The sequence below is a fragment of the Palaemon carinicauda genome, chromosome 26, assembly GCF_036898095.1.
Source record: "Palaemon carinicauda isolate YSFRI2023 chromosome 26, ASM3689809v2, whole genome shotgun sequence".
Classification (NCBI taxonomy): domain Eukaryota; kingdom Metazoa; phylum Arthropoda; class Malacostraca; order Decapoda; family Palaemonidae; genus Palaemon; species Palaemon carinicauda.
Window position 1 is genome coordinate 85,891,893 of NC_090750.1, and position 12,877 is coordinate 85,904,769.

General features: G+C 35.5%; 1 protein-coding gene across 2 annotated transcripts in view; it reads right to left on the bottom strand.

Annotated features, from left to right (window-relative positions):
- Window positions 1–11,930, bottom strand: part of LOC137619656 (ionotropic receptor 25a-like) — a 75,218-nt gene extending 63,288 nt beyond the window's left edge. For both annotated transcript variants that reach the window (XM_068349885.1, XM_068349884.1), the window contains exon 1: window positions 11,292–11,930. The gene's annotated coding sequence lies outside the window, so the exon portion shown is untranslated. The remainder of the gene's footprint in view (window positions 1–11,291) is intronic.
- Window positions 11,931–12,877: the final 947 nt, after the last annotated feature.

The following is a 12,877-nucleotide window of genomic DNA, read 5'->3' on the forward strand; positions in this document are numbered from 1 at the left end:
CCTCTGTACCATGGTCTTCCGGTGTCTTGGGTTAGAGTTCTCTCGCTTGAGGGTACACTCGGGCACACTTTTCTATCTTATATCTTATTTCTCTTCCTCTTGTTTTGTTAAAGTTTTTATAGTTTATAAAGTGATATTTATTTTAACATTGTTGCTCTTCTTAAAATATTTTATTTTTCCTTGCGCCCTTTCCTCACTGAGTTATTTTCCCTGTTGGAGCCCTTGGGCTTGAAGCATCCTGCTTTTCCAACTAGGGTTGTAGCTTAGCAAGTAATAATAACAATAATAATAATATGGCATGGCACAGAGCCCTGGGAGACCATTCAATTCCCAGATGTAACAGGAGGCCAACCCCCACAACTGCAGTATCTAGTCAAAGTTAAAAGAGATTTGGGAGCGTTTGTAGGGTGACGGCCAAATCCCGTAGAAAACGTAAATATTCTGAACTGTGGCCGTCGTTCTAAAAACGATTTTGGCGGGAGAAGCTAACTTAAAAAACCCACCTATCCTATCCTATGCTTCGCCCCCCCCCCCCCGGACCCCCCCTTACACAACAGTTTCCTTACCTCCGAGTACGACGGGAGAAGCTAACTTAAAAAACCCACCTAACCTATGCTAAAAGCCGTATCCTTACGACCCCCCCCCCCTTACACAACATATTTAAGATCCGTAGACCATTTCCAAACGTTTTTATTCTATACAACATAACAGTCGGAGCGATAATAAGCAAATTAGGACGCTTGGCCGTAGCGCTACAAACTACCCGAGGTTTGATAGCAGGATAGAAGTAGGTAGAAGCAGGGGTAATACATTCTGCAGTGCATACAAATGGCTATTCTTTTCTGTGAGAAACAGGAAGGATGCCGTTCATTACAGCACAGCAGGATATGATCGAAATCTAACCATGTCATACATTAAGAGATATGCAAGGATTCAGAGACAGTTAAGAATTCTATTCATTATGAGAATAGCTGCATACAGTATTATATTAAAGTTGAAGACGGGGAAGCCTACCTATTTTGTTGCAAGGGTAATAAAATTCAGATAAAGCAATGCTTCTTGCTTGCTATGCCAGTCATTATAAAATTTCATATTCTGTACTTGAAATAAATATTACGAAAAAGGCAGAAAATAATATATTACACACATTCTTAGTATTACATCATCATCATTTCCGCCTATACCTATTGACGCAAAGGGTCTCAGTATTATTTAGTGATGGTTTAATTTTAGACATTCCTGGAAGCCACAATATTGTTCCTACTCTTTTAAAAAAGAACATCAATGAAAAAGAAGAATGAATAATGCAAAGTACTTTCACGATTGCCGTAACACATCAGTGACATCAGAGCAATACCCTTTTCATAAATTATTCTCCTTTACGTTCTTTACAATCTAACCTCGTGAACAGTTTGTAAACATAAAGTGCCATTAAATCTGCAGATAAAGCAAACATCTTATGCCATGAATAATATACTCGACCAATTAGGAAAGGTTAAGTCTAATAGAAAATTTATCAATACAAAGCTTAAGACCAGATTTTTCAGCGTAAGAAAAATCTTTATTTTCAGTCACACTAACACACTAATATTCAAAGTCATAATGATACAATATTTCCCAAGTGATGATAAAATGTAAATTTATGTATTATGTTCTAACTTTATATCATATTTCACGTTTAGAATTTAAATTTTTTATCTGTAACTGCAGTGACATGGTTTAGCGAGGCATTCACACCAACATAAAAACAGGTAGAAAATAATTTTTTCTCATACATACCTCCACATAAGAATTGACTTGAATCCCTTTCCGTTAAATGTAACTGTGCAGTCAAAATTATGTTTAATCTCTTCCTACAAATATACATATAGAAATCAGTAACAAATCTCACAAATCCCTTTATTCATGCAAAAGATATTGTAAAGATATACTAAGCTTAACCTACACACATACATATAGACAGAGAGATAATTTCATTCAAGTACATCTGTGTATGATGGTCTTATCTTTGTAGTAAGTTTTACAAAAATTCTCTCGACAGGTTACCTGAACTGATAATATAAGTGAAATACTAATACAAACAATCTTCCTTCATGTAGGCATATAGTAATGGTTTACCTTTACAGCCAAAGTATGAATAAAATCTCTCAGAAAGTTTACATGAAAAGGTGTGCGATATCATGTGATGCACTAATCCATCTCCCATCGAGCACATTCAGGCTATGTATGATAGTCAACCTCTGTACTTAGGTTTAATTAAAATCCCTTCAACAGAAAAGGACTTGCAATGATAGGTAAGAATATAAGCTACTTATGTTTGACTGAAATCACTTCTACAGAAAAGGACTTGTAATGATAGATAAGAATATACTAATGCATGACTGAAATCTCTTCAACAGAAAAGGACTTGCAATGATAGGTAAGAATATACTTATGTTTGACTGAAATCTCTTCAACAGAAAAGGACTTGTAATGATAGATAAGAATATACTTATGTTTGACTGAAATCTCTTCAACAGTAAAGGACTTGCAATGATAGGTAAGAATATATCTATGTGTGACTGAAATCCCTTCAACAAACAAGGACTTACAATGATAGGTAAGAATACACTTATGTTTAACTGAAATCCCTTCAACAGAAAAGGAATTGCAATGATAGGTAAGAATATACCTATGTTTAACTGAAATCCCTTCAACAGAAAAGGACTTGCAATGATAGCTAAGAATATACTTATGTTTGACTGAAATCTATCCAATAGAAAAGGACTTGCAATGATAAGTAAGCATTTATTTGTTTAACTGATATCCCTTCAGCAGAAAAGGACTTGCAATGATAGGTAAGATATACTAATGTATGACTGAAATTTTTTCAACAGAAAAGGACTTGCAATGATAGGTAAGAATATACTTATGTTTAACTGAAATCCCTTCAACAGAAAAGGACTTGCAATGACAGGTAAGAATATACTTATGTTTGACTAAACTACCTTCAACAGAAAAGGACTTGCAATGATAGGTAAGATATACTGTACTAATGTATGACTGAAATCTTTTCAACAGAAAAGGACTTGCAATGATAGGTAAGCATATACTTATATTTAACTGAAATCCCTTCAACAGAAAAGGACTTGTAATGATAGGTAAGCATATACTTATATTTAACTGAAATCCCTTCAACAGAAAAGGACTTGTAATGATAGGTAAGAATATACTTATGTTTGGCTAAACTACCTTCAACAGAAAAGGACTTGCAATGATAGGTAAGAATATACTTATGTTTGACTGAAATCCCTTCAACAGAAAAGGTCTTGCAATGATAGGTAAGAATATATTTATGTTTGACTGAAATCCCTTCAACAGAAAAGGACTTGCAATGATAGGTAAGAACATATCTATGTGTGACTGAAATCCCTTCAACAGAAAAGGACTTGCAATGATAGCTAAGAATATACTTATGTTTGACTGAAATATTTTTAACGGAAAAGGACTTGCAATGATAGGTAAGCATATACTTATGTTTGACTGAAATCCCTTCCAAAGAAAAGGACTTGCAATGATAGGTAAGAATATATTTATGGTTGATCGATATCCCATAAACAAAAAATGACTTGCAATGATAGGTAAGAATATATTTGTTTGACTGAAATCCCTTCAACGAAAAAGGACTTGCAATGATAGTTAAGAATATGCTCATGTTTGACTAAAATCTCTTCAACAGAAAAGGACTTGCAATGATAGGTAAGAATATACTTATGTTTGACTGAAATATCTTTAATGGAAAAGGACTTGCAATGATAGGTAAGCATATGCTTCTTATGTTTGACTGAAATCTCTTCAACAGAAAAGGACTTGCAATGATAGGTAAGAATATACTTATGTTTGACTAAAATACCTTCAACAGAAAAGGACTTGCAATGATAGGTAAGCATATACTTATGCTTAACTGAAAACTCTTCAACAGAAAAGGACTTGCAATGATAGGTAAGCATATACTTATGCTTAACTGAAAACTCTTCAACAGAAAAGGACTTGTAATGTTTGACTGAAATCTCTTCAACATAAAAGGACTTGCAATGATAGGTAAGCATATACTTCTGTTTGACTGAAATCTCTTCCACAGAAAAGGACTTGTAATGATAGGTAAAAATACACTTATGTTTGACTGAAATGAAGGACTTGCAATGATAGGTAAGCATATAATTCTGTTTGACTGAAATCTCTTCAACATAAAAGGACTTGCAATGACAGGTAAGCATATAATTCTGTTTGACTGAAATCCTTTCAACAGTAAAGGACTTGCAATGATAAGTAAGTGTGACATACATAAAAAAGCCAAGTACACACTTGACAGACAGATGTATGATCTACCTTCATGCAAATTTCTGCAGGACGATCTACCTCCGTCCAAAGTTTGAATGATTGCTTAATTCAATTAGAAGCTGCATTGAAAAGATAAACATGGCAAATTCATTTGTCGATATAGACAGACAGATGGAAGATCTGTAGTAACCTGAGTTTGCTAGTTGTTCACTAACAGGTGACTTTATTTACAATTTCTGTAAGGTAAGATTTTTCTGATACAATTGGTTCAGACCACCAAATAGTTTCCATTGGTTCAGATCACCAAATAGTTACCTGAATACCAAAGTAACATAATATATGGCACTTCCATCACAGAAAACGAATGTCAATCAAAATGGAAAACTTTTCAAAACACATTGGTAGCAATATTCGTCAAAACACATGTTCAAAACTTGAGGTTTTGTGAAACCCTTGAGGCTCACTGGATAGTCCCAGTGGCTCACAAGGATGTTTGAAATTTGAGAGAGAGAGAGAGAGAGAGAGAGAGAGAGAGAGAGAGAGAGAGAGAGAGAGAGAGAGAGAGAGAGAGAGAGATGATGATGATATTGATAATGATGACATTTATAGGTGATCCCATAAAAAGCCCATTTCAATTCAACATAAACCATTACAGCCTTTAATACTATAGGTAAAGTCAGTCCATGACTGCTGTAAGTAGTAGAGTGTCCAAGTCAGGTCTATGTGCATTTGCAATTCAATTGATTATTCCAATTATCCTGAATGCGTTGGGCTTTTGTGGATTGTTTTAATGAATTTAAAATCCATTTCCTATTTTGTGGTTTGTAACGCTTCACATACACTTTTTCACTGATTTCATGCCAAATGTATATCAAATTAACTGTTAATTCATAGTCATTCCATATTCAGTGTTAGATTGATATGTGGTATAGGCAGATGACCTTAAAACTGGGGGAGTATTTTTTTTTTTGGGGGGGGTTTGGGCTTTTCCTAAATGAACAAAAGCGCCTTGTACTGCATATCCTTCAAAGCTAATCACTAACACAAAATATTTAACCATCTAAACTCTGGAATAGCAGGTGAGTCAATAATAACAGCGAGAAGGGCCTATACATTAAAGTGACAACAAGTACTGTATAAGAAATAAACAAATATTAACACAAATGATAGAAGGTAATAGCTACCGATATCCTAATAAAGGTAACATCCCGTTATTGACACGAAATTCTTTTATTCCTTTGGCTTCAAGGTCACATTGATTAATGGCTTGCAAATGGCTGGTTTTCCAATCACTAATCCATACCTAATAGAGTCTAAGGACAAAAACTTCATTCGACTTGGAATTTCTGGCAAGCTGAATTTCATGGCACTTATAAAGCATTATTCAAATAATAATTGCTACAATTACTGTACAAAACTGTACTGCGATGTATATATTTCACTTGAATCTGATACATAAACTGTTGAATTAAAGATATACGAGGCATAGTTACACTATTTTCCTCAATCTAAACATTTGGTTTAATGATAAGACATGGAAAGATAAAAAGTACTTACAAGTTTTCATAAGAAAACAAATGAAAAATTAAGAGGTCAAAAATACACATCAAAACTACAAAAAGTTTTTGAGTAATTTGTATTTTTGCTAGCTATACAAACCCAAGTCATTTATATGGGTTACACTGTATTGCCGTTTTGCTATGACCAAAATCAAGGATATCGCGTGGGTCTGGCAAACATTGTCAGGTTGCTCTATGTTTCCAATTGCATTGGGTACGCGAATAGAAGCCTACAGCTCAATCCCCACTTCAGTTTTTGTTAACGCTGGAGGAGGTATGGAAGATGAAGTTAAACATCGGGTACAGGCAGGTTGGAACAACTGGAGAGCAGCCTCAGGAGTTCTTTGTGACAAAAGAATACCACTGAGGTTAAAAGGAAAATTTCATAAGACAGTGGTAAGAACAGCAATGCTGTATGGAATGGAAACAGCAAGCATGAGGAAAACAGAGGAGAAGATGGATGTGGCAGAAATGAGAATGCTTAGGTGGATGTCTGGGGTGACAAGAGAGGATCGGATAAAAAATGACTACATAAGGGGGTCGACAAAGGTGGTGGAAATATCAAGTGCAGGAAGGGAGGCTGAGATGGTATGGACACCTGATGAGGAAAGATGAGGACCACGTTGGGAGACATACTATGGAGATGGAGGTTCAGGGAAGAAGAAGAAGAGGGAGACCAAGAAAGAGATGGAGGGACTGTGTGAGAGAAGACTTACAGGAGAAGGGGATTGATGAGGCAGAAGCGCAGAATAGAAAAAGATGGAAACGGCTCATCCACAACGGCGACCCCATATAAAAATGGGAACCAGCTGGGAAGAAGAAGATAAATAAATGACTCAGGTTTACATAGTTAGGAAAAATACAAATTACTTTGAGAATTTGTAGTTTGCTCCAACGCAAATATAAACCCTAGCCATTCCTTAGGTTGGAGGAAGTCCCTATGAGACAAAACTAGGACATCTATCTGACCCTTGACCCATTATAACGTAACGACTATCATGACTAGCTTGAATGTTAGGCAAGGTCATGATGTCAGCTTCTAAAAGGGTGATAATTTTTGGAGCCACAACCCAACAGTTTGAGATTTATGTCGGAACAATTTCTTAATTTGAAATATATCACATATATGTAATATCAGAGTGGTATTCTCAAGTGGTCATTAGTGTATGTACTCCTAAGGAAAGAAATCTCTGGAGAGAGGAAGGAAGGCACTTTCATTCTACTCTTATACCACACTTATGCTGAAAATAACTGATGACAAGATATCATGCTAATTGTACTGTTGGGGAATAGGTTTAAATTATCTGTGGGGCAGCTACAACAGGACCTAAGGAGAATCTGTCCAAAGACCTGTGGGTACAATCTTTCAAGTAATGGGCAGTGAAGATGGTCTGTCTCTTCCAGGCAACAGCAATAAGCACCTGTACCCCTGAGTGGTTCTTGCGGAACCCTATGGCTGCGGCAATACTGCAAAGTCATAAGCCTTGGGTGGGGCCCAAGTCGATGGTTCTCTTGAAGATTTGTAACCTCTCATCATAGTTTCTCGTAATCAGAAAAAGATGGTGTTCTTGGTTACTACCTTCTTGTTTCGACCTTTACTTACAAACAAGTTAAGGACGAGAAGGTGAAATGGCGAAGTTCTCTTTAGATAAAGACAACTTACCCTTACAGAACAAAGCAACAGACTGTCCAGATCATCAGATATCTCCTTGATTGCTGAAATCGTAAAGGAGTTAAATCGAATATCAGTCACGGATGGATTTTGGGTCTTAGCTATGAATTCTGGCATATAAGAAAAAGACATATCTTTCCAGCCCCTGGAGTGTGACACTAAATGAGACAAACCATGTAGTTCACTCAATCTCTTTGATGATGCTAGTGCTAAAAGGAACACTGTTTTCAATGTAAGGTCCCTGTCTGATGCCCTGTGAAGAAGTTTATAAGGTGCTAACTTTAGGGACCTTAAACACTTATCTAAGATATTCACATCAGAAAGACAGTTGATGGTCCATCCCAGACCAAATATCATACAAACTCATGGTTTACCAAGCCAAAGGTTATGAGAACAACAACTACCAAGTCTTAAAATAGAAAGAGATTCACATAGTATATGATTCTATCATACCTCTCTTCTCACCCTTCAATACCCATAACTGATGAATGTGGAAGGAAAACTACCTGTAAGAACGGGTAACTGACCGGCATGCCCTCTTACCTAATAGTCATACTCCGAATTTGAGGAGGGCGGGAACATCCCCCCCCCCCATCAAAATATCCAGTATTCCAATATAATTAGGTATGTGAGAATAGAGTTTAAAAATAGGTTATCACATTAACCATCAACTACATGGTTATACTGTATAGGTTATAAAACCACTATGATATGCCTGAATAGGCCGACTAATTTTGCCTCTATGCTAACCTTGCCAAGGTTATATCTGATAGGCTATGATTAAGGAACACTAAGTCGGGATTCAACAAGCACCAAGCCAGAAAACTAGAGGCAGACAATCAAATGTAATAATATTCACCACTAACCACAACTAGACAACCTCCATGCCTAGATGCCTGAAAGTTAAACCTTCCTTCAAATTTTATAACTGAATACTGTATCATAATTAGAACTCGTTGATTAATGAAAAGAAAATAGTTACAAAAATGGTGCTGGCAATCAAACATACCCCCTTTTAGTATTACTACACTTATGAATTAAGAGACAATATGTCTAAGCCAGTTAATGTATTAACTGAATGGACTTATGAAATATATGAAATGCAACACACTAACGTTTGGAGGCCAAGTAACCAAGACCCTACTTGAGAGGAAAAGACATGCATGAAAGCTAGCAAAACCGACCAAACAATAACAAAAACCACACCCAATTATCTGAATGTTGGCACTCAACCTAAAGAATGATATATATTTGTTAATTACACCACAAATAGAAGAAAAAACTAGAATTCGGATACAGTACTCAATATTGTTCATGAAGTGTTCTTGAAGAAACTAAATGATACGATAGATATTTATAACACAGACGACAACATGCAAATGGAGGTTGACAGTTTGTTGTGACGTAAGTAAACCAACTTTAACTAAGAGGATGTTTCTTTTCTAGGACACCATACATGACGTCACTCATTGCGGACGATTTTTAGCCGAGTTGCTGTGGCAAGCTCAAATGAACCTGAACTTGCAGGTCTTCTCTATACATAAAGGATACGTGCTTTGCACGTTGATACATTGATCCTAAAGTAGGGGAATCGATATTGGCAAGCCGATTTTCTTTATGGAGAAAAGTTTGTTTATTTTTGTGTAAAATACGATACTATGAAGCTAGTTTTATGATTTACAAAATATTATGATTCAGTGTTGCCTTGCCAGAAGTGAAGCAAACACAGGGTTAAGACCTAGTCTTAGGGTAAGCTATGGAAACAAAGGTCTAAAGTGGGTCGCAGTCGAAAAGGCCACGGCTCCTAGGTTAGGTTAGGTGGGGAACCTTAGGTTAAGTGGGGAACCTTAGGTTAGGTGGTGTTCTTGTGTTTGTTTTCCTTTTAAAATTTTTTTTTCTTAATTCCAACTTTTGGAATTTGAAAAATATGAGTTTCTGCCAATTACAGTACTTGCTTAAGAACAGTTCAAAGTACCAATAAATACACTAAGAACGCTTCTTCTTTTCTTCAATAGGAATATTGTGCTATAGTAAATATTTACCATCATTTTAATTCATGACCCGTTCTGTCCCAACCAACTACTGTACATAGGCTCCAATATTTCTTTGGTAATGATGTCATATAGGATTCCCTGTACTAGTCTTTCACAGGAAAGTCCTTGGACACTATACAGTACTTTATCCCAAAATAATAGTTTATAACATGATAAGCCGATGTGAAAATTCAAAACACCAAAGTAGGTATGTACTTGAATAACAGTAAATATAATAGCATACACAGTGGCGCAATGGTCTTGGTAAAGATAAAAACAATACAAGTACATGTATATAATTACCAAGTTATCAGCACTAGTATACATCAAAACCTCAAGTTCACTAGCCTAACCTAACCTAATATGCAATATCCTTACTAGAAAGAGGTTGCATCGCTTGAAACCCCTATAACAATGCATGCTTAGTTATTGAACATCTTTGTACCTTTGATTGTTAACAGAGTCAAGTAATACAATAATGAATACTTAACCTATATGGAACATTAACTTGGTCAAGCTTAAAGGTCGTTCATGAATGCCTGAGGCACGGGATAGTGACATTGCCCTAAAGAATAACCATATATACATGTGATCAGCACCAAAACTCCTTCTACACCCCAAGCTAGGACCACAGAGGGCCAAGCAATTGCTGCTGATGACACAGCAAGTAGACCTATAGATTCTCCCAAACACCCCATGATTACCTCACAAGGATTAGGGGGGCTACAGACACTACATGAAACTACCAAGCTTGAGCAGGTTTCAAACCCCAGTCCAGCAGATCGCCAGCCGTGAATATTTCCATTAGGCTACCTTTAATAACAAGCTTAGAATGACTGAGACAAAATGTAAACCATAAAGAAATGGTATTATTACAGTTTCAACCAAATTCGGATATCAATTATTTTTTAACTTATCATATAATTTCTAGATGATTCATACAAAAAAGTTACTTGAATCTTCCGCAAATTAAGGGTTACGGAAATATTTGCCGATGAAGATTGTATAATTCCCAATTAACACCGAAACACTAGCCCACAGGGCTAATGCACATAGTGAAACATAGTCTGCTTGCCAGAACATAGGAGCAGTGAGATAATGTTAAATAGCGAACAAAGCAAGCATACGGCAATGCAAAAACCAATAAATCATTACCTCAATTAAGTAATGAGGTATTTGTAATTTTATTATGATAAAGACTGCTAAGAACGACTCAAATCAATAGAAAATGGAATGGAAAATCACATTTTTTTTTATGCATGCGGAATTCTGACAAACAAAAGCTCCATTGTTTTGACCATGTTTCATTACCATCATTCGATTTTGATTACGGTAGCTTTTTTATTACGAAGATTGGTGTGTTTAGGTTAGGCAACTTTTATTTTGCATGTTTTCTGTATTCTCCTACCCAAAAATCTCGATTTCCCATCAGTGTAGTTATTAAAGGGGGTCTTTTATCTCTAAATCTGATTATTTGTAGCAGAAATAAAGGTTAAATTAATTGAAAACACGCTACTTAAGCTAGAAAAATTTACTGCTTTTTCCATATTGGATATCCGAGTTTGGTTGAAACTGTAATTTTACCAAATAAATATCTGCTAGATTAGGTTATATGTACCACTCAGGATCTCGGTACCCGGATTGTAATTAATCATAATCTAATCATGCATTGTGAACCCACACAATTAAAATTATTCATACTCTTACCTCAGACTCTGGATCGAGTAAGTTTGCCTTCATCAATACTACGGTAGCTAAGTCCACAATGAATGTTTGCCCAAAAATTGAACTCGTTTTGCCTTGGGAATTAACCGAGAATAGACTATATTAACCTGGAATACACTACTATACATCCACAGTTTCGTCAAGAGTATAAATAGAGTTTAAGTTTTAAAAGTAACCTTTTTTTTTTTTTCTTTTTACATTTTCATGCGTACTTCATGATCTAAAGACGGTCTACGTAGAACTGTAGGAGTGAATATAAAGGCATTCATTGATTTTCAATGCCAATAGCCTTTGTCATTTTATTTCTTTTTATTTTTTGCTTTAATAATATGTTGTAATTGCGTTTATTATCCTTTACTAAAGAAGAAACCAGATGGGCTAAATGTGCCCTGGTTATCCTAAATCCACTTGCACATTAGTTAAGAAACGGAAAGTTTTTTCGCTGAAATTAGAATAATTTCTCAGCAAACACATTACTAAGCTTACGTTAAAACATGTAATATATTTTGCACCTTGACCATTTCCTTCAAAAGTGGAAACAAATTCTCGACACACATGCACAGCCTTGTCCAACACTACACTAAATCGAAAGGCATTTGACATTCAACTTTTCAAGGAATGAGTCACACCAATCAAACTGTCAAGACGACGGTCCCAAACAAAACAGATGTGAAAATACCTACTAGATGCGCAACTCATTTGAATGTTTTAAAGAATTATTATTATTATTATTATTATTATTATTATTATTATTATTATTATTATTATTATTATTATTATTATTATTATTATTATTATTTGCTAGGCTACAACCCTTGTTGGAAAAGCAGGATGTTATAAGCCTAAGGGCTCCAAGGAAAAATAGCCTATTGAGGAAAAGAAATAAATAAACTACATAAGTTATGAACAGTGAAAATGAAATATTTTATGAATAGTAATAATATTAAAATATATCTTTCGTCTATAAATGATAAAACATTAAAAAACAAGAGAATGGGAAATAAGATAGAAATGTGTACCTGAGTGTACCCTCAAGCATGAGAACTTTACCCCAAGACAGTGGAATACCAGGGTATAGAGGCTATGGCACTACTTAAGACTAGAGAACAATGGTCTGATTTTGGAGTGTCCCTCTCCTAGAAGACCTGCTTAGCATAGCTAAATAGTCTCTTCTTCACTTATCAAAAGGAAAGTAGCTACTAAACAATTACAGTGTAGTAGTTAACCTCTTGAGTGAAGAAGAATTGTTTGGTAATCTCAGTGTTGTGAAGTGTATAAGGACAGAGGAGAATGTGGAAAGAATAAGCCAGACTATTCGGTTATGTGTAGGCAAAGAAAAAATTATCCGTAACCAGAGAAATTGATCCAATGTAGTACTGTCTGGCCAGTCAAAGAAGAATGTCAGATTCTTGTATTCTTCTATTTTTGGTTACACACAATAGATGTTAAGAATATTACTAAAGCTTATGTTTCAGCATTGCTATATGAACTATGATGCAGTGTGCCACGGTAACAAAATCTAACTAACTCTTTTTTCTATGACCTAGACACCGGACTTGAACTGATGT